At 38.3% G+C, this 11,278-nt stretch overlaps 1 pseudogene; it reads left to right on the top strand.

Annotated features, from left to right (window-relative positions):
- The first annotated feature begins 8,549 nt into the window (after positions 1-8,549).
- On the top strand, positions 8,550-10,289 carry LOC113330436 (annotated as a pseudogene).
- The last annotated feature ends 989 nt before the right edge of the window (positions 10,290-11,278 follow it).

The following is an 11,278-nucleotide window of genomic DNA, read 5'->3' as shown; positions in this document are numbered from 1 at the left end:
GGAAATCTACGGCGTACACATTATCGAGAAAATTGACAAGCCTTACCCCCGATTTTTGTCATCTGTTTTGCCAACGGAGTATTCTCGAACCACCATACAAGCTAGAAAACGAAGTTGCAGGGACGAGAGCATAATCTTTGAAATGTTACCATAAGCATGCTTGGAGGAAAGCTATGTGAATATGCGACTCCACTTTCTTGTATCCATTGGAGGCGTGCATGTCTGCTGCCAAAGCATCCAGATGAGAATACAGCGATCCAAGGAATAAACTGCCTAAGGGGAGAACCACGCCTTTTGCTAACCTTATGGAAAACATGACAAGATCGTGTCTTATAGTCTTCTTCCCAGAGCCGTCATCAAATATGTCCCTAGACAGCCACAAAGACAGAAATGCGACCACGCTTAGTTCATCATCCAGTGCCTGGCTCGGCCTTGGTTTTGTAGGAAACCATTGAGACACCCACCAAGTGTAAAATCATTTCTCGTCCTTTTTCTATTGATCATAATCTTCTGCTCTATGAAGTATAGCATCGAGGGTGGAATTTTCTTCGGTGGATAGTTTATAGTGGAAACTTCCCGCAATGGGGAGATTCAGCAACACGGCTATGCTTTCTAGAGTAATAGTCATTTATCCCCATCTACATATAGCCGTGTGTGTGGAAGGACGCCATCGAGAAATGAAAGTAATCAAACCTGCAACGTCTTTCTTGATGTGAAGTGTTTCATACGCCATAATATCTTCAACAATTTGCGCCTTGTCCAAGTTATCTCTGATGCGCTCATTACTCAACATATGCCTCATCCATCCTTCATAAGAGTTCAGTGAGGTGTGACAAACCTTGAAATCAGTAGGAGAAGCCGGATATTCATTTTTCCGAAGACAGAACCTCATCACATGTGTTTGGGGAGCGGACAGAGCAGTCTTTTCATTTTCAGAGCCTGTGAGCATGACCCACTTATGGCCAGGATGAGTTCTAACGTTTGGAAAAGGAACGGTAAACAGCTCATCATCTATGTTTGGCATGTCTTTGGAGTTGTTAACACCTCCCGATTTGGCAGTAACATTATCCCTAGGTGACATCTTAACGAGGGCTTCTTTGTTCACTTTCAAATAACTACAATGAAGCGCAATAGAAAAGAGTCATTACTTCGTACTAAAAGAGAAATCACGCATGCATGCGATGCAATATGGGTGATGATGGCCGGAGCCGATAGATGGAGAAGTATACATAAAAAAGAAATTACGCGGGATGAACGTCCACAGCAGGATCGGACCTCCGCAGGATCGATCACTCCATAGCCTCTTCGTTCATTCTATTGACCGTGGCATTACTCTCTTGGCCTGCTCGATCGTGTTGGCTTTGGAATGAACACACACAGTTGTGCCTAACAGAGTTTTTGTCCACAAAATTCTTACCACAGATGTTGCGTTCGCGATCGCAACCTAAAGATAGGTTTTGCATGCAAAGACGGAAAGGAGCAAGCATCACATCTGCATGGGATTCTTTGTTCGCTTTACTAATGATTCTAGCACTATTAACTACTTCGTTATTGATTCTACTGGTGTAGTTCGTCGCAATATGGCTAACAAAGAAGTTTTGTTCGTAACAAGATGGTTTTCTCAAGATTCAAAGAAGTTGCGCCTAAAGCTAGGGTTTATATACAAAAGGAAAGAGAGAAACGAATAGCAGCACTTACCGCAAACGCTCATGTTGATCCTACTCCAGTCCTGTTGGTGTGAGCACCTCTACTGGCGATCACTGTGTTGGCTAGTATTGTTACTCCTTTTGGTGCTGCTAACAAATAAGAGAGAATTCACCCAGGTTTTGAATAAAAGTCCCAAAACTACACAGGCAATTGGAGCTAACACTCGCAAAGAAGGAAAGAATGAAGAAGCTTTTACCTTGCTGTCGGTGAACGAACACCAGCTGCTACAGATGAAGCAATGACGAACACCATCTGCTACAGAGGGTCGATGCCCTTTTATACACGCACGCTTTGTAGAAACCTAATGAGGGAAGGTTTCCTTCTTCGGTTTGGACACCCAAAGAATGAGTAATGGGACCGCTGCACCGACGCCCCATGGCCGTACCAATGATGCACGGTCCTGTCTTCAATTGGCTCCTCCTGGTAAGTTCATCTCTATCGTCCCTATTTCATCTTGTATATCACCATCCATTGCTTACCCCACAATAGCGTCGCTATTACGTGCTAAGCAGGGGACTTAATGTTGATGGTGGTTTTTAGCCTGGGGTCAAAATTGTAAAACCCTGTATCTTAATACGCTGTCGTCCTGCAAAGAAATAAAGACCATTTGAAAGTAACGAGTGCTCAAACCTCTTTATTTACACATGTATTGAACAACTCAGTATATATGAAATTCATTCAGAATGGTGTGCACAGTAGTAATCCCAAGTATTCTGTGAATTCTATTTTATGCCAGCATTATTAACTAATGCATGACTCGCCTGATATTTTTTCCGTCCTATGTTCCCAGTAGAACTGTCAATACTTACATGACATGACTATCAATGCTCACACTCAGCAGAGTAGCATGAATCTCCCGAAGTGTTAGTATTGGGATCTGCACAAAAATACTCATACGAGTTACATATCTCTGACAAAGAGATTGATGTGTTCACACACTTTTAATTAAAGTTGGCTTGCTTTAACATACATTTATTCTTAAAGAAAATCTAGATTGTTAATGTCAGTCTCAGAAACAATCACGGCCACACAACTTGGCCGCATGATTTAACAAGCATAGCTTACTCTTAATAGAATTAGGAAATCACCGCAGTGACTACCGGCGGGACCACTAGTTCCCTAGACGATCGAGTCCCATTCCCTCAGCCGCGAAGTGCTTTGAACGCCGATCCCAAACATGGGTGATCGCGTTGTGTAAGAATGGCTCGAACGAGCTAAGACCGTAAGAAATGGTCTCAAGAGTCATCATATCCGTCCAACTTCGCCAGCCTAGTTGAACGGATTAGATCGTGTTCCAAACGATCAAGGAAATGCCAATGCGTTCTCCACCGGCCTAATATTATCCCTTACTAATCGACTTGCTCATGGGAGTTGATAGCATACCAAACTAGGGTAGACACAGCTGCTTTGAAGCCCTAATCGGTGTTTGCGGCAATATATTACTGCCGCAAATCGATCACAACTGTCCAACTTTTCCAGCCTTGTTGGACGACCGAGATCTTCCCTGAAATGATCAAAGAGGCGCCAACATGGTCATTGGCGGCCCCACTTTCCCCTTGGACGATCGACTTTCTTATGGCAAGCCTATAGGGTGCTCGATCGCTAGCACAAACTTGAGAAGACGTGTGGTGTTCAAAACCCTAATTTAGGTCACGGCAGTACATAACTGTCGCATATTGATCACAACCATCCAACTTCGCCAGCCTAAACGAGCGGCATAAATCTAGATTTAAGTGATTCCGAAGGTGTTAACGTGATCACTATGGACCCACCTTTACACGTGATTGACCGGCCTACGTAAACTAGGGCTCAATGCCTCGAAACGCGCCCCCAAAGAGGGGTGGGTCACACGGCTTCCTCAATCCTAAAGTTGCGTCAATGGCAGTATGCAACTACCGCAAATCATCTCGTCCATCCAACTTTGCTAACCTAGTTGGATGGTGTGGATTTGTTATTCGAAAACGAGCAAAGAAACATTGTAAAGACCGGCTATCCCTCTTCCACATGAAGCGGTTGTCCAAATAATGACTTGAACGTAGGGTCCTCAAACGATCACCCAAAGGTGGTCGACCATGCTGTCTTCTTTAAGACTCCTATCTGCGACTTATTCAATCAGGCTCTAAAACAATGATGCTTCATACACATCGATTAGTTTGAGCTGCTTAAATGCGATGTTTCACATGCATCGAATACATACAATATTTTATATTCGCCGCATAAACAACTTAGTTGTTTCACCTAATACCGCCATGCTATTCTCCACGGCGGGTCCCACAACATGACCCACTTATTCGAGACATCAAACATGTCACAAACTGGGGGATGCTTACTGGGTTATTGGTCTGGCGGTTTACAGCGTGCAACGTGCAACACGCCCATTACGAGAACGTGTTAGGAAAAGACGGACGGTTAACAATGATGGAGTAGTGGGTGAAGGTGTGATCACACAATTATCACCACCTCTCACACAACTCCATTACTCCACTACTTAACTTCCTCCACTTCCTACGAGATCAGGGTTGCGCTCTAATGACTTGTATAAATAGATTTTCAATCTATTTCAAAAGAGGGACAAGTGTTATCAACACAAGTAGCCAGAAACCATTTTATGATACACAAGTCATAAACAACCACACCTTCATAATTCAACACTCTGATCTCAAACATCTTCTCCGCTCCCCTCTCTAATACAACCCTTCTCCTTCACCTTGTGACCGAATTGAATTTGGAACGACCATTTCTTTGTTTAGGAAAGGGTCTTAAAAATTGATTTCTCGAACCTAAAAGCATTCTCGTGCAGTGCATTTTTTTAGGGTTTGAACTCGTTTCTCATCAACACACCCAAAATTACCAAAAAACGGCAGAATCAGTTTTTACCCCAAAACAGATACGCTATTGAGTAAAGTCATGTGCTATAACTAAGATAAAAAAAATTCCTAAAAAAATAAATAAAAACACTCCTTCGTCCCTAAATAGATGACCTAGTTCGAGTTTGCACAATTTTTTAAAGCAGAGAGGAGATGAGAGTATTTTAAATATTTTTTACGATTATTCCCTTAAGGATAATAGCTTGGTAAAATTCAAAAATGATTTATCTTTTAAATTATACCAAGGATATTCGTAAAGTTTATATCATTGAAAAGCATTTTAAAACACCTATGTAACGAATATAAACATGACTATCAAATTATACATATTTCTTATATTTACAATAATCAATTGAAATGATAGTTTTAAAAATATCCCCTAATGATATATATATATATATATATAGGTTATCTATTAGTGGGGAAAAAGTTAAGAAATCAGTAGGTCATTTATTTGGGGACGGAGGGACTAGTAGACTACAATTTACATGAAAGAGTTGTTATGAAGCATGAGAAGAAAATACGGAGGAGAGGCCCCAAACAAGTATTTATATAGAAGAAGGAAAACATAGAAACAACCAAATCATTGTATCTTCCACTCGCCAATGAAAAAGGAACACCATAACTAAGGTTGATGATCCAGTTCATGTTAATGATGGCTGAGATCTTACTAAATAGGCAGTGCTCTAGTCAAATCGTGTCCAAAACCTGTTGCATTCTTAGCATTGTTCCAGAGACCTTCAGTGCTTCGGGAACTATGACTGAGATCTTACTCCTTAATCCCTATTATAAAGACAGAACTTGTAAATTTTGTAGTCTCATTAGATAGGCGGAGTTTTATTTTCAAGAATATTTTTTCCTCGAATACCCTTATTTATGATGCATAGTTATCATACAATATACTGTAATTATATGTGAGATGGAGATTTATATATCTATTAATATATAATATTTGTATTGGGATAAGGTAAGGTAAGGGGAAATTAGGAAAGTAAGGAAATTTTTTATGAAGAATGGGCATTTCCTTACTCTAAGAGAATATTGTTTCTATGCCTATATAATGGGGACAGATGGAGTATTAAATAAGCAGTGATCTAGTCAAATGATGTCCAAAACACGTTGCATTCTTACCGTAGGTACTAAAACTTCGACACCTTATTTTCTTTTTCTTGTTTGAACTATTAGCATGACAACTACACAGGTATATGTATTAGGAAATAATATATGAGAGTTTATATTTAGGAGATTAGTAGTATTTGGGGAATCATCAAGTTGAAGTATTAGATTATAATGAGACCTTTGCACCAATGACAATGATGACAACAGTTCGTACTTTCTTAGCAGTTACAGCAGTTAAGAACTGGGAAGTGCATCAGATGGATGTGCATAATGTGTTTCTTCATGGTGGTTTGAAGGAAGAAGTGTATATGAAGATACCTCCAAGATTTGCCAAGGGAAATCCTAATATGGTTTGTAGAATGAAGAAGTCATTGTATAGTTAAAACAGGCAGCTAGGTGTTGGTTTGCGAAGTTATCAACATCTTTGAAAAATTATGGCTTTAAACAGTTATTCTATCTTTACAATGACGAAGGGAAATATGCAGCTTAATGTCTTGGTTTATGTTGATGATTTGATTTTGGCAGGCAATGATCTGCCTGCATTACACAATTTTAAAACTTACTTGGGTCGGTGTTTTAAAATGAAAGATCTGGGAAAGTTAAAATATTTCCTAGACTTAGAGGTGGCACGTAGTAAACAAGGATTCTACAAATGCCAGAAGAAATATGCATTGGATATTATCATGGAGACCGGGTTGTTGGGAGCAAATTAAAACCTGCAGAGTTCCCAATAGAAACGAATCATCGGCTGGAATTGGCAAAAGGAAAGATACTAGATGATGTGGAAAAATATAGACGATTGGTGGTTCGTCTGATTTATTTTTCAGTCACAAGACCATACCTTGCATGCTCGGTGCATATTTTGTCACAATTTATGCAATAGCCAAGAGTGGAGCATTGGGAAGCAGCACTTCGTGTGGTTAGATATTTGAAGAAGAGTCCAGGACAAGGAATTCTGTAGCGTTCTGATAATGTTCTTAGTTTAAAAGGATGGTGTGATTCAGATTGGGCAAGTTTTCCATTAACAAGACGCTCTTTAACATGTTGGTTTGTACTTCTTGGTTTCTCACCCGTGTCTTGAAAAACTAAGAAGCAGCATACAGTTTCTTGTTCGTCAGCAGAAGCAGAATACATATTTATAACAACGGTAACATGTGAATTAAAGTTGTTGAAACAGTTTCTTGGTGATGTAGGGGTTAATCATACTTATGGGATGAATCTCTTCCGTGATAGTCGATCAGTATTATATATTGCTCAAAATCCAGTATTTCATCAAAGAACAAAACATATAGAAGTAGATTGTCATCTTATCAGAGATGCCATAACATGGAAGATTATATCACCCTCGTGTACTCCTCCAATGGTACAATTAGCTGATATTTTCACAAAGGCGTTAGGGAAACCTCAGTTTAAGTTTCTCTTGTTCAAAATGGGCATTCGAGATCTTCCGACTCCATCTTGAGAGAAGATATATATTTAGGAGATTCGTATTTTAAGTAGTATTTGAAGTCTTGAGAACCAAGTATTGGTTTCCTGTTAACCAAGTCCTGTAAGTGTTTATATTGCGAAAAGAATGAATGAGAAAAGTGAGACTTATTGAGAATTTGACAATATGTTTCTCGTAAAATCACGTTACGCATAATTAATGAGGGCCAAAGAAAGATTCCTATGCTTAACAAACAAATCTCAACAATATCAATAGACACTCTAGAAAAACATGTAAACATAGTACGTCCAACTCTTCTCTAAATAAAAATTAATCTTCAATCAAATATTTCTTCATTAAACAGAAAAACATAAAAAGATTTTAGTTTATCTCTTGTTTTTTTCTTTTGACGAACTCAATATTTTGATTAGAAAAGGGAAAAAAAAACCGTGTTCCCATTTACATAATTGAGACAAGAGGATTATAAAATTTAGTTTTGAAACAGATGGTTGGAGATAAATAGTTTCGAATTCCTTAAATAAGTAACGGTGCGTGATCCTCGTGAGTAATGTCATATTCCTTTGAACTTGAAGACTGGCCATCCATGGTTGTTCCGCTGAAGGTGTTTTAAATGTGATATTTCATCTGACAATTATTTCTTTTAATAACCAAACTAAAAATAAAAATCGACAACATACTAATTTTCAGTGAAGTTGTATCAGGGACATCTGGCCACTTTTTTAAAAAAAAATCCTTATTTTTCTTTCATAAACAACTAAACAAGGGCCACTAACGAACACCAGACATCGCAAGGTCTTGGGTTTTTGTACAGGCAATATGTATATTTAAGTCCCCGCTGATCGGTTCAAAATGAAAAGACAAGATGTATATTCTCCATGATATCATTAACCACCAAACTGGCTTTTTCAAATTTACTTAGTTATATATTTCCCCTTGACATTATTAGTATTAGGTTGTAGATCCAGATTTAATCAAGCATATGCCCGCTCAGGGGAAGCTTGTCATGAAAAATGGCATGTATAGCAAGAAATTTACATATGCCTAATCCAAAAAATCCAAACATTGTGTGGTATCTCAAGCTCACATGTAGTCAGTCTGTTTTGTGTTTTGGGTCTACTACAGTAATATGTACAATCTTAATCGGGTGCGTAGTCATATTAGACTTATCACAAATGTCCTGTTGTAACTCCGCATTGATCTATTGGCATAATTTACTTTAAAAACATGATGTATTACTTACAAAGATAAAGGTTGTGGAAAGCTTATCGAGTGCGAAACCGAAACCAAGGTACCCAGACGATGGGTGAGACTATTATGCTCATAAGAAACCAACAAATTCCATTAGCGTCCTTGTCCATTGCATCAGCCTCTATATATATCATCTCTACCATTTTCAAAAAATAAAATATCGTCTCTACCCATCAACTGTTCATACACACAATTTATATCATCTCTACTCAATAACTATTCTTCTCATTGTACTCCAGCCTCAGTCACCACCGGGAGCCGAAACAAACAACAATGGCTTCTTCTTCTGATGATCAATCCTTGAACCTCCCGTTAAAGGAAATCCCAGGAAACCATGGTTTACCAATTATTGGTCCAATTTTAGATCGTTACAATTATAACTACTTCCAAGGTCATGATGAATTCATTAAATCTCGTATGGAAAAATACAAGTCAAGTGTTTTTAGAATGAACATGCTTCCTGGCCAGTTCATCAAGGTTTCAGACCCTAAAGTCATTGTTCTAGCTGATGCTCTTAGTTTTCCAATTCTTTTCGATTTTTCTAAAGTCGAAAAATCAAACGTGCTTGATGGTACTTTCATGCCTTGTTTATCTTTCACTGGTGGGTGTAGAACTTGTGCTTATCTAGATCCTTCTGAAGAAAAACACAGGAAACTTAAAAGTCTCTTTCTCAGTCTAATAGCGTCTCGTCATGATAAGTTCATTCCGGAATCTCAGAGATGTTTCAAAGCTCTTTTCGATGGTCTGGAAGCTGATGTTGCTGAAAAAGGTGCAGCTAATTTCAACACTTTAAATGACAACATGGCTTTCGATTTAGTTTTTCGTGTTTTTTTTCGATATTAATCCTGCAGATACGATGCTCGGTAACAAGGGTCCATCAATGATAACAAAATGGTTGGTCTTACAACTTCATCCATTGATAACTCTAGGATTACCTAAGATCATGAGTATTGTGGAAGATTTTTTCTTGCATACTTTTCATATCCATCATTTCTTGTGAAATCTGATTACCAAAAGATATATGATGTCATTTATACGTCATCAACATCAATTCTTGACGAAGCCGAAACACTAGGTTTATCTAAGGAGGAAGCTTGTCACAATCTTGTTTTTCTTGCTGGATTTAATGCTTATGGTGGAATGAAAGCTCTTTTCCCTTCTTTGATGAAATGGCTATGTCTAGGAGGCCAAAAGCTACACAAAGATCTTGCGGAAGAAATCAGAACTGTTATTGAATCCGAAGGCGGAGTTCTAACTCTGGGATCAATAGAGAAAATGACTTTGACAAAATCTGTGGTGTATGAAGCTCTTAGGATAGAACCGCCTGTACCCTATCAGTACGCGAGAGCAAAAGAAGACCTTGTAATTAACAGGCATGATGCTTGTTATCAAGTCAAGAAAGGGGAATTGTTATTTGGATATCAGCCGTTCGCTACTAAAGATCCTAAGATATTTGAGAATCCGGAGGAATTCATAGGGACAAGATTTATTGGTGAAGGAGAAAAACTGTTATGTTTATTGGTCTAATGAACGTGAAACGGTTAACCCAACTGTAGATAATAAACAATGTCCGGCCAAAAACATTGTCGTACTGTTAGCAAGACTCATGTTGTTAGGATCCTTGGTCAATGTTAAGACGTTGACTAAACACTGAAGTGACTACTATGTAGCTGGTTTGGTTTGGTTATAATGGTCCGTTGCTGTTTCTGCACCTCTATCTGCAGGTGGTTCAATTTTCCTTACCACGGGAAACCTGACTGGAGGAAATTATCAGCACGCCGGCAAATAATGCTTCCCGTATTAATCTCAGTTGTTCTTTGTGTGAAGATGTTTTTATTTTTCTGCGATTACTATTTTCACTGTTTTCTTCAAGAAAGTTTGGTATAATAATAGACCGCCGTGGCTTTGAGGGTGGCCTATCGATTTAAGGAAAGCGTTAACCGTCCTCGCTAATAAGTGCCACTTTAAATGAGCAGGTTGTGTGGCCTATCATCTTTTGTATGCTGTGTAGTAAATAATAATTGAAATATGTAAAGCAGCCGATAAGCTTGCTAAATTTATTATCGTCAATCCGATCAAAAAAGAAGAAAAAAGTTTGTAATCGTCAGTGTGGCACTGTCGGCCTGATGTTATCAAGTCGTTGATGTAAGTTACTTTGGGGTTGCAACTTGCAACGAGTATAATCCTTCAGTTTCAATAAAAAAAAAGGAAAAAGAAAAAAGAAGCGCAGTATTTGAGGATGTACGGGGTTTATTTATTTATCTAGAATTAAGTATAACATTATAGGTGAGGGTGGCCATGTTTGATCCATTCTGGGTTACTTTTTAATTAGAAAGGAACTGGCTTCAAAGTCAACTAATCTATGGCGCCTGAACAAGTTTGAATTACTTATTAAATACCTATTTTTGAGGTTATATAAGAAAGGTTGGTTAGGGTGGAAATCTATTATTGGGGCGTAACATTTCAGTAGAGGAGCTTCATTTGGATTTCTAGTGATCAAAAAATTAGTTATGGAGTATTCTTGATTCAATACCAAATATTTAAAATAACTTTCAACTAAAATCAAAACCTAATTCACATTCAAAGATTCGCGCCTCCTCCTCTTCTTCTTCTTCTTCTTCTTCTTAACTTCCCCTTCTTCATCAACCATAAATTATTCCCTCCTTTTTTTTTCAATCAAAATCATTTCACCATCTTCGATTAATCGACGGTTCGAAAAAATTACAATCGTCGATTAAATTCTCTATTAAAGGTGTGAAAGAAGCATATTGATAGAAATGAATCAACAAACCAATTGCATCTGAAATGGTTAGATTGATTGAAATCATAGAAAAAAAATAGGTTTCAGAACCAGATATGGTTGGGTTTTCCTCAAAAACACCCAACCGTA

Source organism: Papaver somniferum, unplaced genomic scaffold, assembly GCF_003573695.1.
Source record: "Papaver somniferum cultivar HN1 unplaced genomic scaffold, ASM357369v1 unplaced-scaffold_118, whole genome shotgun sequence".
NCBI classification, from domain to species: Eukaryota; Viridiplantae; Streptophyta; class Magnoliopsida; order Ranunculales; family Papaveraceae; genus Papaver; species Papaver somniferum.
The sequence above is the reverse complement of the archived record's forward strand: the minus strand, read 5'-3'. Positions and strand labels throughout refer to the sequence as shown.